Raw genomic sequence first — 22,088 nt, 5'->3', positions numbered from 1 at the left:
AGCTGCGGGAGATAGTCTTGTGCCAGCATGCTGCAGGACTGAGGCGGATGCTTTCCACAGGTGCAGGTCCTCCCAACTCTTCATGGAACTGTGCCCCTTCAGGAGACTCAGTCCACTGAAGAAGTATCCCTGTGCAGCCAGCTGCGGGAGATAGTCTTGTGCAGCATGCTGCACGACTGAGGCGGATGATTTCCACAGATGCAGGTCCTCCCAACTCTTCATGGAAATCTGCCCCTTCAGGAGACTCAGGCCACTGCAGAAGTATCCCTGTGCAGCCAGCTGCGGGAGATAGTCTTGTGCCAGCATGCTGCACGACTGAGGCAGATGCTTTCCACAGGGGCAGGTCCTCCCAACTCTTCATGGAACTGTGCCCCTTCAGGAGACTCAGGCCACTGCAGAAGTATCCCTGTGCAGCCAGCTGCGGGAGATAGTCTTGTGCCAGCATGCTGCACGACCAAGGCGGATGCTTTCCACAGATGTAGGTCCTCCCAACTCTTCATGGAACTGTGCCCCTTCAGGAGACTCAGGCCACTGCAGAAGTATCCCTGTGCAGCCAGCATCGGGAGATAGTCTTGTGCCAGCATGCTACACGACTGAGTCGGATGCTTTCCAGAGGTGCAAGTCCTCCCAACTCTTCATGGAACTGTGTCCCTTCAGGAGACTCAGGCCACTGCAGAAGTATCCCTGTCTAGCCAGCTGTGGGAGATAGTCTTGTGCCAGCATGCTGCACGACTGAGGCAGATGCTTTCCACAGGTCCAGGTCCACCCAACTCTTCATGGAACTGTGCCCCTTCAGGAGACTCAGGCCACTGCAGATGTATCCCTGTGCAGTCAGCTGCGGGAGATAGTCTTGTGCCAGCATGCTGCACGACTGAGGCGGATGCTTTCACAGGTGCAGGTCCTCCTAACTATTCCTGGAACTGTGCCCCTTCAGGAGACTACGACCACTGCAGAAGTATCCCTGTGCAGCCAGCAGCGGGAGATAGTCTTGTGGCAGCATGCTGCACGACTGAGGCGGATGCTTTCCACAGGTGCAGGTCATCTCAACTCTTCATGGAACTGTGCCCCTTCAGGAGACTCAGGCCACTGCAGAAGTATCCCTGTGCAGCCAGCTGCGGGAGATAGTCTTGTGCAAGCATGCTGCACGACTGAGGCGGATGCTTTCCACAGGTGCAGGTCCTCCCAACTCTTCATGGAACTGTGCCCCTTCAGGAGACTCAGGCCACTGCAGAAGTATCCCTGTGCAGCCAGCTGCGGGAGATAGTCTTGTGCCAGCATGTTGCACGAATGAGGTGGATGCTTTCCACAGGTGCAGGTCCTCCCAACTCTTCATGGAACTGTGCCCCTTCAGGAGACTCAGGCCACTGCAGAAGTATCCCTGTGCAGCCAGCTGCGGGAGATAGTCTTCTGCCAGCATGCTGCACGACTGAGGCGGATGCTTTCCACAGGTGCAGGTCCTCCCAACTCTTCGTGGAACTGTGCCCCTTCAGGAGACTCAGGCCACTGCAGAAGTATCCCTGTGCAGCCAGCTGCGGGAGACAGTCTTGTGGCAGCATGCTGCACGACTTAAGCGGATGCTTTCCACAGGTTCAGGTCCACCCAACTCTTCATGGAACTGTGCCCCTTCAGGAGACTCAGTCCACTGCAGAAGTATCCCTGTGCAGCGAGCTGCGGGAGATAGTCTTGTGCAAGCATGCTGCACGACTGAGGTGGATGCTTTCCACAGGTGCAGGTCCTCCCAACTCTTCATGGAACTGTGCCCCTTCAGGAAACTCAGGCCACTGCAGAAGTATCCCTCTGCAGCCAGCTGCGGGAGACAGTCTTGTGCCAGCATGCTGCATGACTGAGGCGGATGCTTTCCACAGGTGCAGGTCCTCCCAACTCTTCATGGAACTGTGCCCCTTCAGGAAACTCAGGCCACTGCAGAAGTATCCCTCTGCAGCCAGCTGCGGGAGACAGTCTTGTGGCAGCATGCTGCATGACTGAGGCGGATGCTTTCCACAGGTGCAGGTCCTCCCAACTCTTCATGGAACTGTGCCCCTTCAGGAGACTCAGGGCACTGCAGAAGTATCCCTGTGCAGCCAGCTGCGGGAGATAGTCTTGTGGCAGCATGCTGCACGACTGAGGCGGATGCTTTCCACAGGTGCAGGTCCTCCCAACTCTTCATGGAACTGTGCCCCTTCAGGAGACTCAGGCCACTGCAGAAGTATCCCTGTGCAGCCAGCTGCGGGAGATAGTCTTCTGCCAGCATGCTGCACGACTGAGGCGGATGCTTTCCACAGGTGCAGGTCCTCCCAACTCTTCATGGAACTGTGCCCCTTCAGGAGACTCAGGCCACTGCAGAAGTATCCCTGTGCAGCCAGCTGCGGGAGATAGTCTTGTGCCAGCATGCTGCACGACTGAGGCGGATGCTTTCACAGGTGCAGGTCCTCCCAACTCTTCCTGGAACTGTGCCCCTTCAGGAGACTCAGGCCACTGCAGAAGTATCCCTATGCAGCCAGCTGCGGGAGATAGTCTTGTGCCAGCATGCTGCACGACTGAGGCAGATTCTTTCCACAGGTCCAGGTCCACCCAACTCTTCATGGAACTGTGCCCCTTCAGGAGACTCAGGCCACTGCAGATGTATCCCTGTGCAGTCAGCTGCGGGAGATAGTCTTGTGCCAGCATGCTGCACGACTGAGGCGGATGCTTTCACAGGTGCAGGTCCTCCTAACTCTTTCTGGAACTGTGCCCCTTCAGGAGACTGCGACCACTGCAGAGGTATCCCTGTGCAGCCAGCAGCGGGAGATAGTCTTGTGGCAGCATGCTGCACGACTGAGGTGGATGCTTTCCACAGGTGCAGGTCATCTCAACTCTTCATGGAACTGTGCACCTTCAGGAGACTCAGGCCACTGCAGAAGTATCCCTGTGCAGCCAGCTGCGGGAGATAGTCTTGTGCAAGCATGCTGCACGACTGAGGCGGATGCTTTCCACAGGTGCAGGTCCTCCCAACTCTTCATGGAACTGTGCCCCTTCAGGAGACTCAGGCCACTGCAGAAGTATCCCTGTGCAGCCAGCTGCGGGAGATAGTCTTGTGCCAGCATGCTGCACGAATGAGGTGGATGCTTTCCACAGATGCAGGTCCTCCCAACTCTTCATGGAAATGTGCCCCTTCAGGAGACTCAGGCCACTGCAGAAGTATCCCTGTGCAGCCAGCTGCGGGAGATAGTCTTCTGCCAGCATGCTGCACGACTGAGGCGGATGCTTTCCACAGGTGCAGGTCCTCCCAACTCTTCATGGAACTGTGCCCCTTCAGGAGACTCAGGCCACTGCAGAAGTATCCCTGTGCAGCCAGCTGCGGGAGATAGTCTTGTGCCAGCATGCTGCACGACTGAGGCGGATGCTTTCACAGGTGCAGGTCCTCCCAACTCTTCCTGGAACTGTGCCCCTTCAGGAGACTCAGGCCACTGCAGATGTATCCCTGTGCAGTCAGCTGCGGGAGATAGTCTTGTGCCAGCATGCTGCACGACTGAGGCGGATGCTTTCACAGGTGCAGGTCCTCCTAACTCTTTCTGGAACTGTGCCCCTTCAGGAGACTGCGACCACTGCAGAGGTATCCCTGTGCAGCCAGCAGCGGGAGATAGTCTTGTGGCAGCATGCTGCACGACTGAGGTGGATGCTTTCCACAGGTGCAGGTCATCTCAACTCTTCATGGAACTGTGCCCCTTCAGGAGACTCAGGCCACTGCAGAAGTATCCCTGTGCAGCCAGCTGCGGGAGATAGTCTTGTGCAAGCATGCTGCACGACTGAGGCGGATGCTTTCCACAGGTGCAGGTCCTCCCAACTCTTCATGGAACTGTGCCCCTTCAGGAGACTCAGGCCACTGCAGAAGTATCCCTGTGCAGCCAGCTGCGGGAGATAGTCTTGTGCCAGCATGCTGCACGACTGAAGTGGATGCTTTCCACAGGTGCAGGTCCTCTCAACTCTTCATGGAACTGTGCCCCTTCAGGAGACTCAGGCCTCTGCAGAAGTATCCCTGTGCAGCCAGCTGCGGGAGATAGTCTTGTGCCAGCATGCTGCACGACTGAGGTGGATGCTTTGCACAGGTGCAGGTCCTCCCAACTCTTCATGGAACTGTGCCCCTTCAGGAGACTCAGTCCACTGCAGAAGTATCACTGTGCAGCCAGCTGCGGGAGATAGTCGTGTGCAAGCATGCTGCACGACTGAGGCGGATGCTTTCCACAGGTGCAGGACCTCCCAACTCTTCATGGAACTGTGCCCCTTCAGGAGACTCAGGCCACTGCAGAAGTATCCCTGTGCAGCCAGCTGCGGGAGATAGTCTTGTGCCAGCATGCTGCACGACTGAGGCGGATGCTTTCCACAGGTGCAGGTCCTCCCAACTCTTCATGGAACTGTGCCCCTTCAGGAGACTCAGTCCACTGCAGAAGTATCCCTGTGCAGCCAGCTGCGGGAGATAGTCTTGTGCAGCATGCTGCACGACTGAGGCGGATGCTTTCCACAGGTGCAGGTCCTCCCAACTCTTCATGGAACTGTGCCCCTTCAGGAGACTCAGGCCACTGCAGAAGTATCCCTGTGCAGCCAGCTGCGGGAGACAGTCTTGTGGCAGCATGCTGCATGACTTAAGCGGATGCTTTCCACAGGTTCAGGTCCACCCAACTCTTCATGGAACTGTGCCCCTTCAGGAGACTCAGGCCACTGCAGAAGTATCCCTGTGCAGCCAGCTGCGGGAGACTGTCGTGTGCCAGCATTCTGCACGACTGAGGCGGATGCTTTCCACAGGTGCAGGTCCTCCCAACTCTTCATGGAACTGTGCCCCTTCAGGAGACTCAGGGAGACTCAGGCCACTGCAGAAGTATCCCTGTGCAGCCTGCTGCGGGAGATAGTCTTGTGTCAGCATGCTGCACGACTGAGGTGGATGCTTTGCACAGGTGCAGGTCCTCCCAACTCTTCATGGAACTGTGCCCCTTCAGGAGACTCAGGCCACTGCAGAAGTATCCCTGTGCAGCCATCTGCGGGAGATAGTCTTGTGGCAGCATGCTGCACGACTGAGGCGGATGCTTTCCACAGGTCCAGGTCCACCCAACTCTTCATGGAACTGTGCCCCTTCAGGAGACTCAGGCCACTGCAGAAGTATCCCTGTGCAGTCAGCTGCGGGAGATAGTCTTGTGCCAGCATGCTGCACGACTGAGGCGGATGCTTTCACAGGTACAGGTCCTCCGAACTCTTCCTGGAACTGTGCCCCTTCAGGAGACTACGACCACTGCAGAAGTATCCCTGTGCAGCCAGCTGCGGGAGATAGTCTTGTGCCAGCATGCTGCACGACTGAAGTGGATGCTTTCCACAGGTGCAGGTCCTCTCAACTCTTCATGGAACTGTGCCCCTTCAGGAGACTCAGGCCTCTGCAGAAGTATCCCTGTGCAGCCAGCTGCGGGAGATAGTCTTGTGCCAGCATGCTGCACGACTGAGGTGGATGCTTTGCACAGGTGCAGGTCCTCCCAACTCTTCATGGAACTGTGCCCCTTCAGGAGACTCAGTCCACTGCAGAAGTATCACTGTGCAGCCAGCTGCGGGAGATAGTCGTGTGCAAGCATGCTGCACGACTGAGGCGGATGCTTTCCACAGGTGCAGGACCTCCCAACTCTTCATGGAACTGTGCCCCTTCAGGAGACTCAGGCCACTGCAGAAGTATCCCTGTGCAGCCAGCTGCGGGAGATAGTCTTGTGCCAGCATGCTGCACGACTGAGGCGGATGCTTTCACAGGTGCAGGTCCTCCTAACTCTTTCTGGAACTGTGCCCCTTCAGGAGACTGCGACCACTGCAGAGGTATCCCTGTGCAGCCAGCAGCGGGAGATAGTCTTGTGGCAGCATGCTGCACGACTGAGGTGGATGCTTTCCACAGGTGCAGGTCATCTCAACTCTTCATGGAACTGTGCACCTTCAGGAGACTCAGGCCACTGCAGAAGTATCCCTGTGCAGCCAGCTGCGGGAGATAGTCTTGTGCAAGCATGCTGCACGACTGAGGCGGATGCTTTCCACAGGTGCAGGTCCTCCCAACTCTTCATGGAACTGTGCCCCTTCAGGAGACTCAGGCCACTGCAGAAGTATCCCTGTGCAGCCAGCTGCGGGAGATAGTCTTGTGCCAGCATGCTGCACGAATGAGGTGGATGCTTTCCACAGATGCAGGTCCTCCCAACTCTTCATGGAAATGTGCCCCTTCAGGAGACTCAGGCCACTGCAGAAGTATCCCTGTGCAGCCAGCTGCGGGAGATAGTCTTCTGCCAGCATGCTGCACGACTGAGGCGGATGCTTTCCACAGGTGCAGGTCCTCCCAACTCTTCATGGAACTGTGCCCCTTCAGGAGACTCAGGCCACTGCAGAAGTATCCCTGTGCAGCCAGCTGCGGGAGATAGTCTTGTGCCAGCATGCTGCACGACTGAGGCGGATGCTTTCACAGGTGCAGGTCCTCCCAACTCTTCCTGGAACTGTGCCCCTTCAGGAGACTCAGGCCACTGCAGAAGTATCCCTATGCAGCCAGCTGCGGGAGATAGTCTTGTGCCAGCATGCTGCACGACTGAGGCAGATTCTTTCCACAGGTCCAGGTCCACCCAACTCTTCATGGAACTGTGCCCCTTCAGGAGACTCAGGCCACTGCAGATGTATCCCTGTGCAGTCAGCTGCGGGAGATAGTCTTGTGCCAGCATGCTGCACGACTGAGGCGGATGCTTTCACAGGTGCAGGTCCTCCTAACTCTTTCTGGAACTGTGCCCCTTCAGGAGACTGCGACCACTGCAGAGGTATCCCTGTGCAGCCAGCAGCGGGAGATAGTCTTGTGGCAGCATGCTGCACGACTGAGGTGGATGCTTTCCACAGGTGCAGGTCATCTCAACTCTTCATGGAACTGTGCCCCTTCAGGAGACTCAGGCCACTGCAGAAGTATCCCTGTGCAGCCAGCTGCGGGAGATAGTCTTGTGCAAGCATGCTGCACGACTGAGGCGGATGCTTTCCACAGGTGCAGGTCCTCCCAACTCTTCATGGAACTGTGCCCCTTCAGGAGACTCAGGCCACTGCAGAAGTATCCCTGTGCAGCCAGCTGCGGGAGATAGTCTTGTGCCAGCATGCTGCACGACTGAAGTGGATGCTTTCCACAGGTGCAGGTCCTCTCAACTCTTCATGGAACTGTGCCCCTTCAGGAGACTCAGGCCTCTGCAGAAGTATCCCTGTGCAGCCAGCTGCGGGAGATAGTCTTGTGCCAGCATGCTGCACGACTGAGGTGGATGCTTTGCACAGGTGCAGGTCCTCCCAACTCTTCATGGAACTGTGCCCCTTCAGGAGACTCAGTCCACTGCAGAAGTATCACTGTGCAGCCAGCTGCGGGAGATAGTCGTGTGCAAGCATGCTGCACGACTGAGGCGGATGCTTTCCACAGGTGCAGGACCTCCCAACTCTTCATGGAACTGTGCCCCTTCAGGAGACTCAGGCCACTGCAGAAGTATCCCTGTGCAGCCAGCTGCGGGAGATAGTCTTGTGCCAGCATGCTGCACGACTGAGGCGGATGCTTTCCACAGGTGCAGGTCCTCCCAACTCTTCATGGAACTGTGCCCCTTCAGGAGACTCAGTCCACTGCAGAAGTATCCCTGTGCAGCCAGCTGCGGGAGATAGTCTTGTGCAGCATGCTGCACGACTGAGGCGGATGCTTTCCACAGGTGCAGGTCCTCCCAACTCTTCATGGAACTGTGCCCCTTCAGGAGACTCAGGCCACTGCAGAAGTATCCCTGTGCAGCCAGCTGCGGGAGACAGTCTTGTGGCAGCATGCTGCATGACTTAAGCGGATGCTTTCCACAGGTTCAGGTCCACCCAACTCTTCATGGAACTGTGCCCCTTCAGGAGACTCAGGCCACTGCAGAAGTATCCCTGTGCAGCCAGCTGCGGGAGATAGTCTTGTGCAAGCATGCTGCACGACTGAGGCGGATGCTTTCCACAGGTGCAGGTCCTCCCAACTCTTCATGGAACTGTGCCCCTTCAGGAGACTCAGGCCACTGCAGAAGTATCCCTGTGCAGCCAGCTGCGGGAGATAGTCTTGTGCCAGCATGCTGCACGACTGAAGTGGATGCTTTCCACAGGTGCAGGTCCTCTCAACTCTTCATGGAACTGTGCCCCTTCAGGAGACTCAGGCCTCTGCAGAAGTATCCCTGTGCAGCCAGCTGCGGGAGATAGTCTTGTGCCAGCATGCTGCACGACTGAGGTGGATGCTTTGCACAGGTGCAGGTCCTCCCAACTCTTCATGGAACTGTGCCCCTTCAGGAGACTCAGTCCACTGCAGAAGTATCACTGTGCAGCCAGCTGCGGGAGATAGTCGTGTGCAAGCATGCTGCACGACTGAGGCGGATGCTTTCCACAGGTGCAGGACCTCCCAACTCTTCATGGAACTGTGCCCCTTCAGGAGACTCAGGCCACTGCAGAAGTATCCCTGTGCAGCCAGCTGCGGGAGATAGTCTTGTGCCAGCATGCTGCACGACTGAGGCGGATGCTTTCCACAGGTGCAGGTCCTCCCAACTCTTCATGGAACTGTGCCCCTTCAGGAGACTCAGTCCACTGCAGAAGTATCCCTGTGCAGCCAGCTGCGGGAGATAGTCTTGTGCAGCATGCTGCACGACTGAGGCGGATGCTTTCCACAGGTGCAGGTCCTCCCAACTCTTCATGGAACTGTGCCCCTTCAGGAGACTCAGGCCACTGCAGAAGTATCCCTGTGCAGCCAGCTGCGGGAGACAGTCTTGTGGCAGCATGCTGCATGACTTAAGCGGATGCTTTCCACAGGTTCAGGTCCACCCAACTCTTCATGGAACTGTGCCCCTTCAGGAGACTCAGGCCACTGCAGAAGTATCCCTGTGCAGCCAGCTGCGGGAGACTGTCGTGTGCCAGCATTCTGCACGACTGAGGCGGATGCTTTCCACAGGTGCAGGTCCTCCCAACTCTTCATGGAACTGTGCCCCTTCAGGAGACTCAGGGAGACTCAGGCCACTGCAGAAGTATCCCTGTGCAGCCTGCTGCGGGAGATAGTCTTGTGTCAGCATGCTGCACGACTGAGGTGGATGCTTTGCACAGGTGCAGGTCCTCCCAACTCTTCATGGAACTGTGCCCCTTCAGGAGACTCAGGCCACTGCAGAAGTATCCCTGTGCAGCCATCTGCGGGAGATAGTCTTGTGGCAGCATGCTGCACGACTGAGGCGGATGCTTTCCACAGGTCCAGGTCCACCCAACTCTTCATGGAACTGTGCCCCTTCAGGAGACTCAGGCCACTGCAGAAGTATCCCTGCGCAGTCAGCTGCGGGAGATAGTCTTGTGCCAGCATGCTGCACGACTGAGGCGGATGCTTTCACAGGTACAGGTCCTCCGAACTCTTCCTGGAACTGTGCCCCTTCAGGAGACTACGACCACTGCAGAAGTATCCCTGTGCAGCCAGCTGCGGGAGATAGTCTTGTGCCAGCATGCTGCACGACTGAAGTGGATGCTTTCCACAGGTGCAGGTCCTCTCAACTCTTCATGGAACTGTGCCCCTTCAGGAGACTCAGGCCTCTGCAGAAGTATCCCTGTGCAGCCAGCTGCGGGAGATAGTCTTGTGCCAGCATGCTGCACGACTGAGGTGGATGCTTTGCACAGGTGCAGGTCCTCCCAACTCTTCATGGAACTGTGCCCCTTCAGGAGACTCAGTCCACTGCAGAAGTATCACTGTGCAGCCAGCTGCGGGAGATAGTCGTGTGCAAGCATGCTGCACGACTGAGGCGGATGCTTTCCACAGGTGCAGGACCTCCCAACTCTTCATGGAACTGTGCCCCTTCAGGAGACTCAGGCCACTGCAGAAGTATCCCTGTGCAGCCAGCTGCGGGAGATAGTCTTGTGCCAGCATGCTGCACGACTGAGGCGGATGCTTTCCACAGGTGCAGGTCCTCCCAACTCTTCATGGAACTGTGCCCCTTCAGGAGACTCAGTCCACTGCAGAAGTATCCCTGTGCAGCCACATGCGGGAGATAGTCTTGTTCAGCATGCTGCACGACTGAGGCGGATGCTTTCCACAGGTGCAGGTCCTCCCAACTCTTCCTGGAACTGTGCCCCTTCAGGAGACTCAGGCCACTGCAGAAGTATCCCTGTGCAGCCAGCTGCGGGAGATAGTCTTGTGCCAGCATGCTGCACGACTGAAGTGGATGCTTTCCACAGGTGCAGGTCCTCTCAACTCTTCATGGAACTGTGCCCCTTCAGGAGACTCAGGCCTCTGCAGAAGTATCCCTGTGCAGCCAGCTGCGGGAGATAGTCTTGTGCCAGCATGCTGCACGACTGAGGTGGATGCTTTGCACAGGTGCAGGTCCTCCCAACTCTTCATGGAACTGTGCCCCTTCAGGAGACTCAGTCCACTGCAGAAGTATCACTGTGCAGCCAGCTGCGGGAGATAGTCGTGTGCAAGCATGCTGCACGACTGAGGCGGATGCTTTCCACAGGTGCAGGACCTCCCAACTCTTCATGGAACTGTGCCCCTTCAGGAGACTCAGGCCACTGCAGAAGTATCCCTGTGCAGCCAGCTGCGGGAGATAGTCTTGTGCCAGCATGCTGCACGACTGAGGCGGATGCTTTCCACAGGTGCAGGTCCTCCCAACTCTTCATGGAACTGTGCCCCTTCAGGAGACTCAGTCCACTGCAGAAGTATCCCTGTGCAGCCACATGCGGGAGATAGTCTTGTTCAGCATGCTGCACGACTGAGGCGGATGCTTTCCACAGGTGCAGGTCCTCCCAACTCTTCATGGAACTGTGCCCCTTCAGGAGACTCAGGCCACTGCAGAAGTATCCCTGTGCAGCCAGCTGCGGGAGACAGTCTTGTGGCAGCATGCTGCATGACTTAAGCGGATGCTTTCCACAGGTTCAGGTCCACCCAACTCTTCATGGAACTGTGCCCCTTCAGGAGACTCAGGCCACTGCAGAAGTATCCCTGTGCAGCCAGCTGCGGGAGACTGTCGTGTGCCAGCATTCTGCACGACTGAGGCGGATGCTTTCCACAGGTGCAGGTCCTCCCAACTCTTCATGGAACTGTGCCCCTTTAGGAGACTCAGGGAGACTCAGGCCACTGCAGAAGTATCCCTGTGCAGCCAACAGCGGGAGATAGTCTTGTGCCAGCATGCTGCACGACTGAGGCGGATGCTTTCCACAGGTGCAAGTCCTCCCAACTCTTCATGCAACTGTGCCCCTTCAGGAGACTCAGGCCACTGCAAAGGTATCCCTGTGCAGCCAGCTGCGGGACATAGTCTTGTGCCAGCATGCTGCACGACTGAGGCTGATGCTTTCCACAGGTGCAGGTCCTCCCAACTCTTCATGGAACTGTGCCCCTTCAGGAGACTCAGGCCACTGCAGAAGTATCCCTGTGCAGCCAGTTGCGGGACATAGTCTTGTGCCAGCATGCTGCACGACTGAGGCGGATATTTTCCACAGGTGCAGGTCCTCCCAGCTCTTCATGGAACTTTGCCCCTTCAGGAGACTCAGGCCACTGCAGAAGTATCCCTGTCTAGCCAGCTGTGGGAGATAGTCTTGTGCCAGCATGCTGCACGACTGAGGCGGATGCTTTCACAGGTGCAGGTCCTCCCAACTCTTCCTGGAACTGTGCCCCTTCAGGAGACTCAGGCCACTGCAGAAGTATCCCTGTGCAGCCAGCTGCGGGAGATAGTCTTGTGCCAGCATGCTGCACGACTGAGGCGGATGCTTTCCACAGGTCCAGGTCCACCCAACTCTTCATGGAACTGTGCCCCTTCAGGAGACTCAGGCCACTGCAGAAGTATCCCTGTGCAGTCAGCTGCGGGAGATAGTCTTGTGCCAGCATGCTGCATGACTGAGGCGGATGCTTTCACAGGTGAAGGTCCTCCTAACTCTTCCTGGAACTGTGCCCCTTCAGGAGACTATGACCACTGCAGAAGTATCCCTGTGCAGCCAGCTGCGGGAGATAGTTTTGTGGCAGCATGCTGCACGACTGAGGCGGGTGCTTTCCACAGGTGCTGGTTCTCTCAACTCTTCATGGAACTGTGCCCCTTCAGGAGACTCAGGCCACTGCAGAAGTATCCCTGTGCAGCCTGCTGCGGGAGATAGTCTTGTGTCAGCATGCTGCACGACTGAGGTGGATGCTTTGCACAGGTGCAGGTCCTCCCAACTCTTCATGGAACTGTGCCCCTTCAGGAGACTCAGGCCACTGCAGAAGTATCCCTGTGCAGCCATCTGCGGGAGATAGTCTTGTGGCAGCATGCTGCACGACTGAGGCGGATGCTTTCCACAGGTCCAGGTCCACCCAACTCTTCATGGAACTGTGCCCCTTCAGGAGACTCAGGCCACTGCAGAAGTATCCCTGTGCAGTCAGCTGCGGGAGATAGTCTTGTGCCAGCATGCTGCACGACTGAGGCGGATGCTTTCACAGGTACAGGTCCTCCGAACTCTTCCTGGAACTGTGCCCCTTCAGGAGACTACGACCACTGCAGAAGTATCCCTGTGCAGCCAGCTGCGGGAGATAGTCTTGTGCCAGCATGCTGCACGACTGAAGTGGATGCTTTCCACAGGTGCAGGTCCTCTCAACTCTTCATGGAACTGTGCCCCTTCAGGAGACTCAGGCCTCTGCAGAAGTATCCCTGTGCAGCCAGCTGCGGGAGATAGTCTTGTGCCAGCATGCTGCACGACTGAGGTAGATGCTTTGCACAGGTGCAGGTCCTCCCAACTCTTCATGGAACTGTGCCCCTTCAGGAGACTCAGTCCACTGCAGAAGTATCACTGTGCAGCCAGCTGCGGGAGATAGTCGTGTGCAAGCATGCTGCACGACTGAGGCGGATGCTTTCCACAGGTGCAGGACCTCCCAACTCTTCATGGAACTGTGCCCCTTCAGGAGACTCAAGCCACTCCAGAAGTATACCTGTGCAGCCAGCTGCGGGAGATAGTCTTGTGCCAGCATGCTGCACGACTGAGGCGGATGCTTTCCACAGGTGCAGGTCCTCCCAACTCTTCATGGAACTGTGCCCCTTCAGGAGACTCAGTCCACTGCAGAAGTATCCCTGTGCAGCCAGCTGCGGGAGATAGTCTTGTGCAGCATGCTGCACGACTGAGGCGGATGCTTTCCACAGGTGCAGGTCCTCCCAACTCTTCATGGAACTGTGCCCCTTCAGGAGACTCAGGCCACTGCAGAAGTATCCCTGTGCAGCCAGCTGCGGGAGACAGTCTTGTGGCAGCATGCTGCATGACTTAAGCGGATGCTTTCCACAGGTTCAGGTCCACCCAACTCTTCATGGAACTGTGCCCCTTCAGGAGACTCAGGCCACTGCAGAAGTATCCCTGTGCAGCCAGCTGCGGGAGACTGTCGTGTGCCAGCATTCTGCACGACTGAGGCGTATGCTTTCCACAGGTGCAGGTCCTCCCAACTCTTCATGGAACTGTGCCCCTTCAGGAGACTCAGGGAGACTCAGGCCACTGCAGAAGTATCCCTGTGCAGCCAACAGCGGGAGATAGTCTTGTGCCAGCATGCTGCACGACTGAGGCGGATGCTTTCCACAGGTGCAAGTCCTCCCAACTCTTCATGCAACTGTGCCCCTTCAGGAGACTCAGGCCACTGCAAAGGTATCCCTGTGCAGCCAGCTGCGGGAGATAGTCTTGTGCCAGCATGCTGCACGACTGAGGCTGATGCTTTCCACAGGTGCAGGTCCTCCCAACTCTTCATGGAACTGTGCCCCTTCAGGAGACTCAGGCCACTGCAGAAGTATCCCTGTGCAGCCAGCTGCGGGACATAGCCTTGTGCCAGCATGCTGCACGACTGAGGCGGATATTTTCCACAGGTGCAGGTCCTCCCAGCTCTTCATGGAACTTTGCCCCTTCAGGAGACTCAGGCCACTGCAGAAGTATCCCTGTGCAGCCAGCTGCGGGAGATAGTCTTGTGCCAGCATGCGCCATGACTGAGGCGGATGCTTTCCACAGGTGCAGGTCCTCCCAACTCTTCATGAAACTGTGCCCCTTCAGGAGACACAGGCCACTGCAGAAGTATCCCTGTGCAGCCAGCTGCGGGAGATAGTCTTGTGCCAGCATTCTGCACAACTGAGGCAGATGCTTTCCACAGGTGCAAGTCCTCCCAACTCTTCATGGAACTGTGCCCCTTCAGGAGACTCAGGCCACTGCAGAAGTATCCCTGTGCAGCCAGCTGCGGGAGATAGTCTTGTGCCAGCATGCTGCACGACTGAGGCAGATGCTTTCCATAGGTGAAGGTCCCCCCAACTCTTCATGCAACTGTGCCCCTTCAGGAGACTCAGGCCACTGCAAAGGTATCCCTGTGCAGCCAGCTGCGGGAGATAGTCTTGTGCCACCATGCTGCACTACTGAGGCGGATGCTTTCCACAGGTGCAGGTCCTTCCAACTCTTCATGGAACTGTGCCCCTTCAGGAGACTCAGGCCACTGCAGAAGTATCCCTGTGCAGCCAGCTGCGGGACATAGTCTTGTGCCAGTATGCTGCACGACTGAGGCGGATGCTTTCGACAGGTGCAGGTCCTCCCAACTCTTCATGGAACTGTGCCCCTTCAGGAGACTCAGGCCACTGCAGAAGTATCCCTGTGCAGCCAGCTGCGGGAGATAGTCTTGTGCCAGCATTCTGCACGACTGAGGCAGATGCTTTCCACAGGTGCAAGTCCTCCCAACTCTTCATGGAACTGTGCCCCTTCAGGAGACTCAGGCCACTGCAGAAGTATCCCTGTGCAGCCAGCTGCGGGAGATAGTCTTGTGCAGCATGCTGCACGACTGAGGCGGATGATTTCCACAGATGCAGGTCCTCCCAACTATTCATGGAACTGTGTCCCTTCAGGAGACTCAGGCTACTGCAGAAGTATCCCTGTCTAGCCAGCTGCGGGAGATAGTCTTGTGGCAGCATGCTGCACGACTGAGGCGGATGCTTTCCACAGGTGCAGGTCCTCTCAACTCTTCATGGAACTGTGCCCCGTCAGGAGACTCAGGCCACTGCAGAAGTATCCCTGTGGAGCCAGCTGCGGGAGATAGTCTTGTGCCAGCATGCTGCACGACTGAGGTGGATGCTTTGCACAGGCGCAGGTCCTCCCAACTCGTCATGGAACTGTGCCCCTTCAGGAGACTCAGTCCACTGCAGAAGTATCACTGTGCAGCCAGCTGCGGGAGATAGTCTTGTGCAAGCATGCTGCATGACTGAGGTGGATGCTTTCCACAGGTGCAGGTCCTCCCAACTCTTCATGGAACTGTGCCCCTTCAGGAGACTCAGGCCACTGCAGAAGTATCCCTGTGCAGCCGGCTGCGGGAGATAGTCTTGTGCAAGCATGCTGCACGGCTGAGGCGGATGCTTTCCACAGGTGCAGGTCCTCCCAACTCTTCATGGAACTGTGCCCCTTCAGGAGACTCAGGCCACTGCAGAAGTATCCCTGTGCAGCCGGCTGCGGGAGATAGTCTTGTGCCAGCATGCTGCACGACTGAGGCGGATGCTTTCCACAGGTGCAAGTCCTCCCAACTCTTCATGGAACTGTGCCCCTTCAGGAGACTCAGTCCACTGCAGAAGTATCCCTGTGCAGCCAGCTGCGGGAGATAGTCTTGTGCAAGCATGCTGCACGACTGAGGCGGATGCTTTCCACAGATGCAGGTCCTCCCAACTCTTCATGGAAATCTGCCCCTTCAGGAGACTCAGGCCACTGCAGAAGTATCCCTGTCTAGCCAGCTGCGGGAGATAGTCTTGTGGCAGCATGCTGCATGACTGAGGCGGATGCTTTCCACAGGTCCAGGTCCACCCAACTCTTCATGGAACTGTGCCCCTTCAGGAGACTCAGGCCACTGCAGAAGTATCCCTGTGCAGTCAGCTGCGGGAGATAGTCTTGTGCCAGCATGCTGCACAACTGAGGCGGATGCTTTCACAGGTGCAGGTCCTCCCAACTCTTCCTGGAACTGTGCCCCTTCAGGAGACTCAGGCCACTGCAGAAGTATCCCTGTGCAGCCAGCTGCGGGAGATAGTCTTGTGCCAGCATGCTGCACGACTGAGGCAGATGCTTTCCACAGGTCCAGGTCCACCCAACTCTTCATGGAACTGTGCCCCTTCAGGAGACTCAGGCCACTGCAGATGTATCCCTGTGCAGTCAGCTGCGGGAGATAGTCTTGTGCCAGCATGCTGCACGACTGAGGCGGATGCTTTCACAGGTGCAGGTCCTCCTAACTCTTCCTGGAACTGTGCCCCTTCAGGAGACTACGAGCACTGCAGAAGTATCCCTGTGCAGCCAGCAGCGGGAGATAGTCTTGTGGCAGCATGCTGCACGACTGAGGTGGATGCTTTCCACAGGTGCAGGTCATCTCAACTCTTCATGGAACTGTGCCCCTTCAGGAGACTCAGGCCACTGCAGAAGTATCCCTGTGCAGCCAGCTGCGGGAGATAGTCTTGTGCCAGCATGCTGCACGAATGAGGTGGATGCTTTCCACAGGTGCAGGTCCTCCCAACTCTTCATGGAACTGTGCCCCTTCAGGAGACTCAGGCCACTGCAGAAGTATCCCTGTGCAGCCAGCTGCGGGAGATAGTCTTCTGCCAGCATGCTGCACGACTGAGGCGGATCCTTTCCACAGGTGCAGGTCCTCCCAACTCTTCATGGAACTGTGCCCCTTCAGGAGACTCAGGCCACTGCAGAAGTATCCGTGTGGAGCAAGCTGCGGGAGATAGTCTTGTGCCAGCAAGCTGCACGACTGAGGTGGATGCTTTGCACAGGCGCAGGTCCTCCCAACTCGTCATGGAACTGTGCCCCTTCAGGAGACTCAGTCCACTGCAGAAGTATCACTGTGCAGCCAGCTGCGGGAGATAGTCTTGTGCCAGCATGCTGCAAGACTGAGTCGGATGCTTTCCACAGGTGCAAGTCCTCCCAACTCTTCATGGAACTGTGCCCCTTCAGGAGACTCAGGCCACTGCAGAAGTATCCCTGTGCAGCCGGCTGCGGGAGATAGTCTTGTGCAAGCATGCTGCACGGCTGAGGCGGATGCTTTCCACAGGTGCAGGTCCTCCCAACTCTTCATGGAACTGTGCCCCTTCAGGAGACTCAGGCCACTGCAGAAGTATCCCTGTGCCGCCGGCTGCGGGAGATAGTCTTGTGCCAGCATGCTGCACGACTGAGGCGGATGCTTTCCACAGGTGCAAGTCCTCCCAACTCTTCATGGAACTGTGCCCCTTCAGGAGACTCAGTCCACTGCAGAAGTATCCCTGTGCAGCCAGCTGCGGGAGATAGTCTTGTGCAAGCATGCTGCACGACTGAGGCGGATGCTTTCCACAGATGCAGGTCCTCCCAACTCTTCATGGAAATCTGCCCCTTCAGGAGACTCAGGCCACTGCAGAAGTATCCCTGTCTAGCCAGCTGCGGGAGATAGTCTTGTGGCAGCATGCTGCATGACTGAGGCGGATGCTTTCCACAGGTCCAGGTCCACCCAACTTTTCATGGAACTGTGCCCCTTCAGGAGACTCAGGCCACTGCAGAAGTATCCCTGTGCAGTCAGCTGCGGGAGATAGTCTTGTGCCAGCATGCTGCACGACTGAGGCGGATGCTTTCACAGGTGCAGGTCCTCCCAACTCTTCCTGGAACTGTGCCCCTTCAGGAGACTCAGGCCACTGCAGAAGTATCCCTGTGCAGCCAGCTGCGGGAGATAGTCTTGTGCCAGCATGCTGCACGACTGAGGCAGATGCTTTCCACAGGTCCAGGTCCACCCAACTCTTCATGGAACTGTGCCCCTTCAGGAGACTCAGGCCACTGCAGATGTATCCCTGTGCAGTCAGCTGTGGGAGATAGTCTTGTGCCAGCATGCTGCACGACTGAGGCGGATGCTTTCACAGGTGCAGGTCCTCCTAACTCTTCCTGGAACTGTGCCCCTTCAGGAGACTACGACCACTGCAGAAGTATCCCTGTGCAGCCAGCAGCGGGAGATAGTCTTGTGGCAGCATGCTGCACGACTGAGGTGGATGCTTTCCACAGGTGCAGGTCATCTCAACTCTTCATGGAACTGTGCCCCTTCAGGAGACTCAGGCCACTGCAGAAGTATCCCTGTGCAGCCAGCTGCGGGAGATAGTCTTGTGCCAGCATGCTGCACGAATGAGGTGGATGCTTTCCACAGGTGCAGGTCCTCCCAACTCTTTATGGAACTGTGCCCCTTCAGGAGACTCAGGCCACTGCAGAAGTATCCCTGTGCATCCAGCTGCGGGAGATAGTCTTCTGCCAGCATGCTGCACGACTGAGGCGGATGCTTTCCACAGGTGCAGGTCCTCCCAACTCTTCATGGAACTGTGCCCCTTCAGGAGACTCAGGCCACTGCAGAAGTATCCCTGTGCAGCCAGCTGCGGGAGATAGTCTTCTGCCAGCATGCTGCACGACTGAGGCGGATGCTTTCCACAGGTGCAGGTCCTCCCAACTCTTCATGGAACTGTGCCCCTTCAGGAGACTCAGGCCACTGCAGAAGTATCCCTGTGCAGCCAGCTGCTTGAGACAGTCTTGTGGCAGCATGCTGCACGACTTAAGCGGATACTTTCCACAGGTTCAGGTCCACCCAACTCTTCATGGAACTGTGCCCCTTCAGGAGACTCAGGCCACTGCAGAAGTATGCAGTCAGCTGCGAGAGATAGTCTTGTGCCAGCATGCTGCACGACTGAGGTGGATGCTTTCACAGGTGCAGGTCCTCCCAATTCTTCCTGGAACTGTGCCCCTTTAGGAGACTCAGGCCACTGCAGAAGTATCCCTGTGCAGCCAGCTGCGGGAGATAGTCTTGTGCCAGCATGCTGCACGACTGAGGCGGATGCTTTCCACAGGTGCAGGTCCTCCCAACTCTTCATGGAACTGTGCCCCTTCAGGAGACTCAGGCCACTGCAGAAGTATCCCTGTGCAGCCAGCTGCGGGAGATAGTCTTGTGCCAGCATGCTGCACGACTGAGGCGGATGCTTTCCACAGGTGCAGGTCCTCCCAACTCTTCATGGAACTGTGCCCCTTCAGGAGACTCAGTCCACTGCAGAAGTATCCCTGTGCAGCCAGCTGCGGGAGACAGTCTTGTGGCAGCATGCTGCACGACTTAAGCGGATACTTTCAACAGGTTCAGGTCCACCCAACTCTTCATGGAACTGTGCCCCTTCAGGAGACTCAGGCCACTGCAGAAGTATCCCTGTGCAGCCAGCTGCGGGAGATAGTCTTGTGCCAGCATGCTGCACGACTGAGGCGGATGTTTTCCATAGGTGAAGGTCCCCCCAACACTTCATGGAACTGTGCCCCTTTAGGAGACTCAGGCCACTGCAGAAGTATCCCTGTGCAGCCAGCGGCGGGAGATAGTCTTGTGGCAGCATGCTGCACGACTGAGGCGGATGCTTCCCACAGGTGCAGGTCCTCTCAACTCTTCATGGAACTGTGCCCCTTCAGGAGACTCAGGCCACTGCAGAAGTATCCCTGTGGAGCCAGCTGCGGGAGATAGTCTTGTGCCAGCATGCTGCAAGACTGAGGTGGATGCTTTGCACAGGCGCAGGTCCTCCCAACTCGTCATGGAACTGTGCCCCTTCAGGAGACTCAGTCCACTGCAGAAGTATCACTGTGCAGCCAGCTGCGGGAGATAGTCTTGTCCAAGCATGCTGCACGACTGAGGCGGATGCTTTCCACAGGTGCAGGTCCTCCCAACTCTTCATGGAACTGTGCCCCTTCAGGAGACTCAGGCCACTGCAGAAGTATCCCTGTGCAGCCGGCTGCGGGAGATAGTCTTGTGCAAGCATGCTGCACGGCTGAGGCTGATGCTTTCCACAGGTTTAGGTCCTCCCAACTCTTCATGGAACTGTGCCCATTCAGGAGACTCAGGCCACTGCAGAAGTATCCCTGTGCAGCCGGCTGCGGGAGATAGTCTTGTGCCAGCATGCTGCACGACTGAGGCGGATGCTTTCCACAGGTGCAGGTCCTCCCAACTCTTCATGGAACTGTGCCCCTTCAGGAGACTCAGTCCACTGCAGAAGTATCCCTGTGCAGCCAGCTGCGGGAGATAGTCTTTTGCAAGCATGCTGCACGACTGAGGCGGATGCTTTCCACAGGTGCAGGTCCTCCCAACTCTTCATGGAACTGTGCCCCTTCAGGAGACTCAGGCCACTGCAGAAGTATCCCTGTGCAGCCAGCTGCGGGAGATAGTCTTGTGCCAGCATGCTGCACGACTGAGGCGGATGCTTTCACAGGTGCAGGTCCTCCCAACTCTTCCTGGAACTGTGCCCCTTCAGGAGACTCAGGCCACTGCAGAAGTATCCCTGTGCAGCCAGCTGCGGGAGATAGTCTTGTGCCAGCATGCTGCACGACTGAGGCAGATGCTTTCCACAGGTCCAGGTCCACCCAACTCTTCATGGAACTGTGTCCCTTCAGGAGACTCAGGCCACTGCAGATGTATCCCTGTGCAGTCAGCTGCGGGAGATAGTCTTGTGCCAGCATGCTGCACGACTGAGGCGGATGCTTTCACAGGTGCAGGTCCTCCTAACTCTTCCTGGAACTGTGCCCCTTCAGGAGACTGCGACCACTGCAGAGGTATCCCTGTGCAGCCAGCAGCGGGAGATAGTCTTGTGGCAGCATGCTGCACGACTGAGGTGGATGCTTTCCACAGGTGCAGGTCATCTCAACTCTTCATGGAACTGTGCCCCTTCAGGAGACTCAGGCCACTTCAGAAGTATCCCTGTGCAGCCAGCTGCGGGAGATAGTCTTGTGCAAGCATGCTGCACGACTGAGGCGGATGCTTTCCACAGGTGCAGGTCCTCCCAACTCTTCATGGAACTGTGCCCCTTCAGGAGACTCAGGCCACTGCAGAAGTATCCCTGTGCAGCCAGCTGCGGGAGATAGTCTTGTGCCAGCATGCTGCACGAATGAGGTGGATGCTTTCCACAGGTGCAGGTCCTCCCAACTCTTCATGGAACTGTGCCCCTTCAGGAGACTCAGGCCACTGCAGAAGTATCCCTGTGCAGCCAGCTGCGGGAGATAGTCTTCTGCCAGCATGCTGCACGACTGAGGCGGATGCTTTCCACAGGTGCAGGTCCTCCCAACTCTTCATGGAACTGTGCCCCTTCAGGAGACTCAGGCCACTGCAGAAGTATCCCTGTGCAGCCAGCTGCGGGAGATAGTCTTCTGCCAGCATGCTGCACGACTGAGGCGGATGCTTTCCACAGGTGCAGGTCCTCCCAACTCTTCATGGAACTGTGCCCCTTCAGGAGACTCAGGCCACTGCAGAAGTATCCCTGTGCAGCCAGCTGCGGGAGATAGTCTTGTGCCAGCATGCTGCACGACTGAGGCGGATGCTTTCACAGGTGCAGGTCCTCCCAACTCTTCCTGGAACTGTGCCCCTTCAGGAGACTCAGGCCACTGCAGAAGTATCCCTGTGCAGCCAGCTGCGGGAGATAGTCTTGTGCCAGCATGCTGCACGACTGAGGCAGATGCTTTCCACAGGTCCAGGTCCACCCAACTCTTCATGGAACTGTGCCCCTTCAGGAGACTCAGGCCACTGCAGATGTATCCCTGTGCAGTCAGCTGCGGGAGATAGTCTTGTGCCAGCATGCTGCACGACTGAGGCGGATGCTTTCACAGGTGCAGGACCTCCTAACTCTTCCTGGAACTGTGCCCCTTCAGGAGACTGCGACCACTGCAGAGGTATCCCTGTGCAGCCAGCAGCGGGAGATAGTCTTGTGGCAGCATGCTGCATGACTGAGGTGGATGCTTTCCACAGGTGCAGGTCATCTCAACTCTTCATGGAACTGTGCCCCTTCAGGAGACTCAGGCCACTGCAGAAGTATCCCTGTGCAGCCAGCTGCGGGAGATAGTCTTGTGCAAGCATGCTGCACGACTGAGGCGGATGCTTTCCACAGGTGCAGGTCCTCCCAACTCTTCATGGAACTGTGCCCCTTCAGGAGACTCAGGCCACTGCAGAAGTATCCCTGTGCAGCCAGCTGCGGGAGATAGTCTTGTGCCAGCATGCTGCACGAATGAGGTGGATGCTTTCCACAGGTGCAGGTCCTCCCAACTCTTCATGGAACTGTGCCCCTTCAGGAGACTCAGTCCACTGCAGA

This window comes from Ambystoma mexicanum, chromosome 6p, assembly GCF_040938575.1.
Source record: "Ambystoma mexicanum isolate Mex_15411 chromosome 6p, UKY_AmexF1_1, whole genome shotgun sequence".
Taxonomy (NCBI): Eukaryota; Metazoa; Chordata; class Amphibia; order Caudata; family Ambystomatidae; genus Ambystoma; species Ambystoma mexicanum.
Note: the sequence above shows the minus strand (reverse complement) of the source record.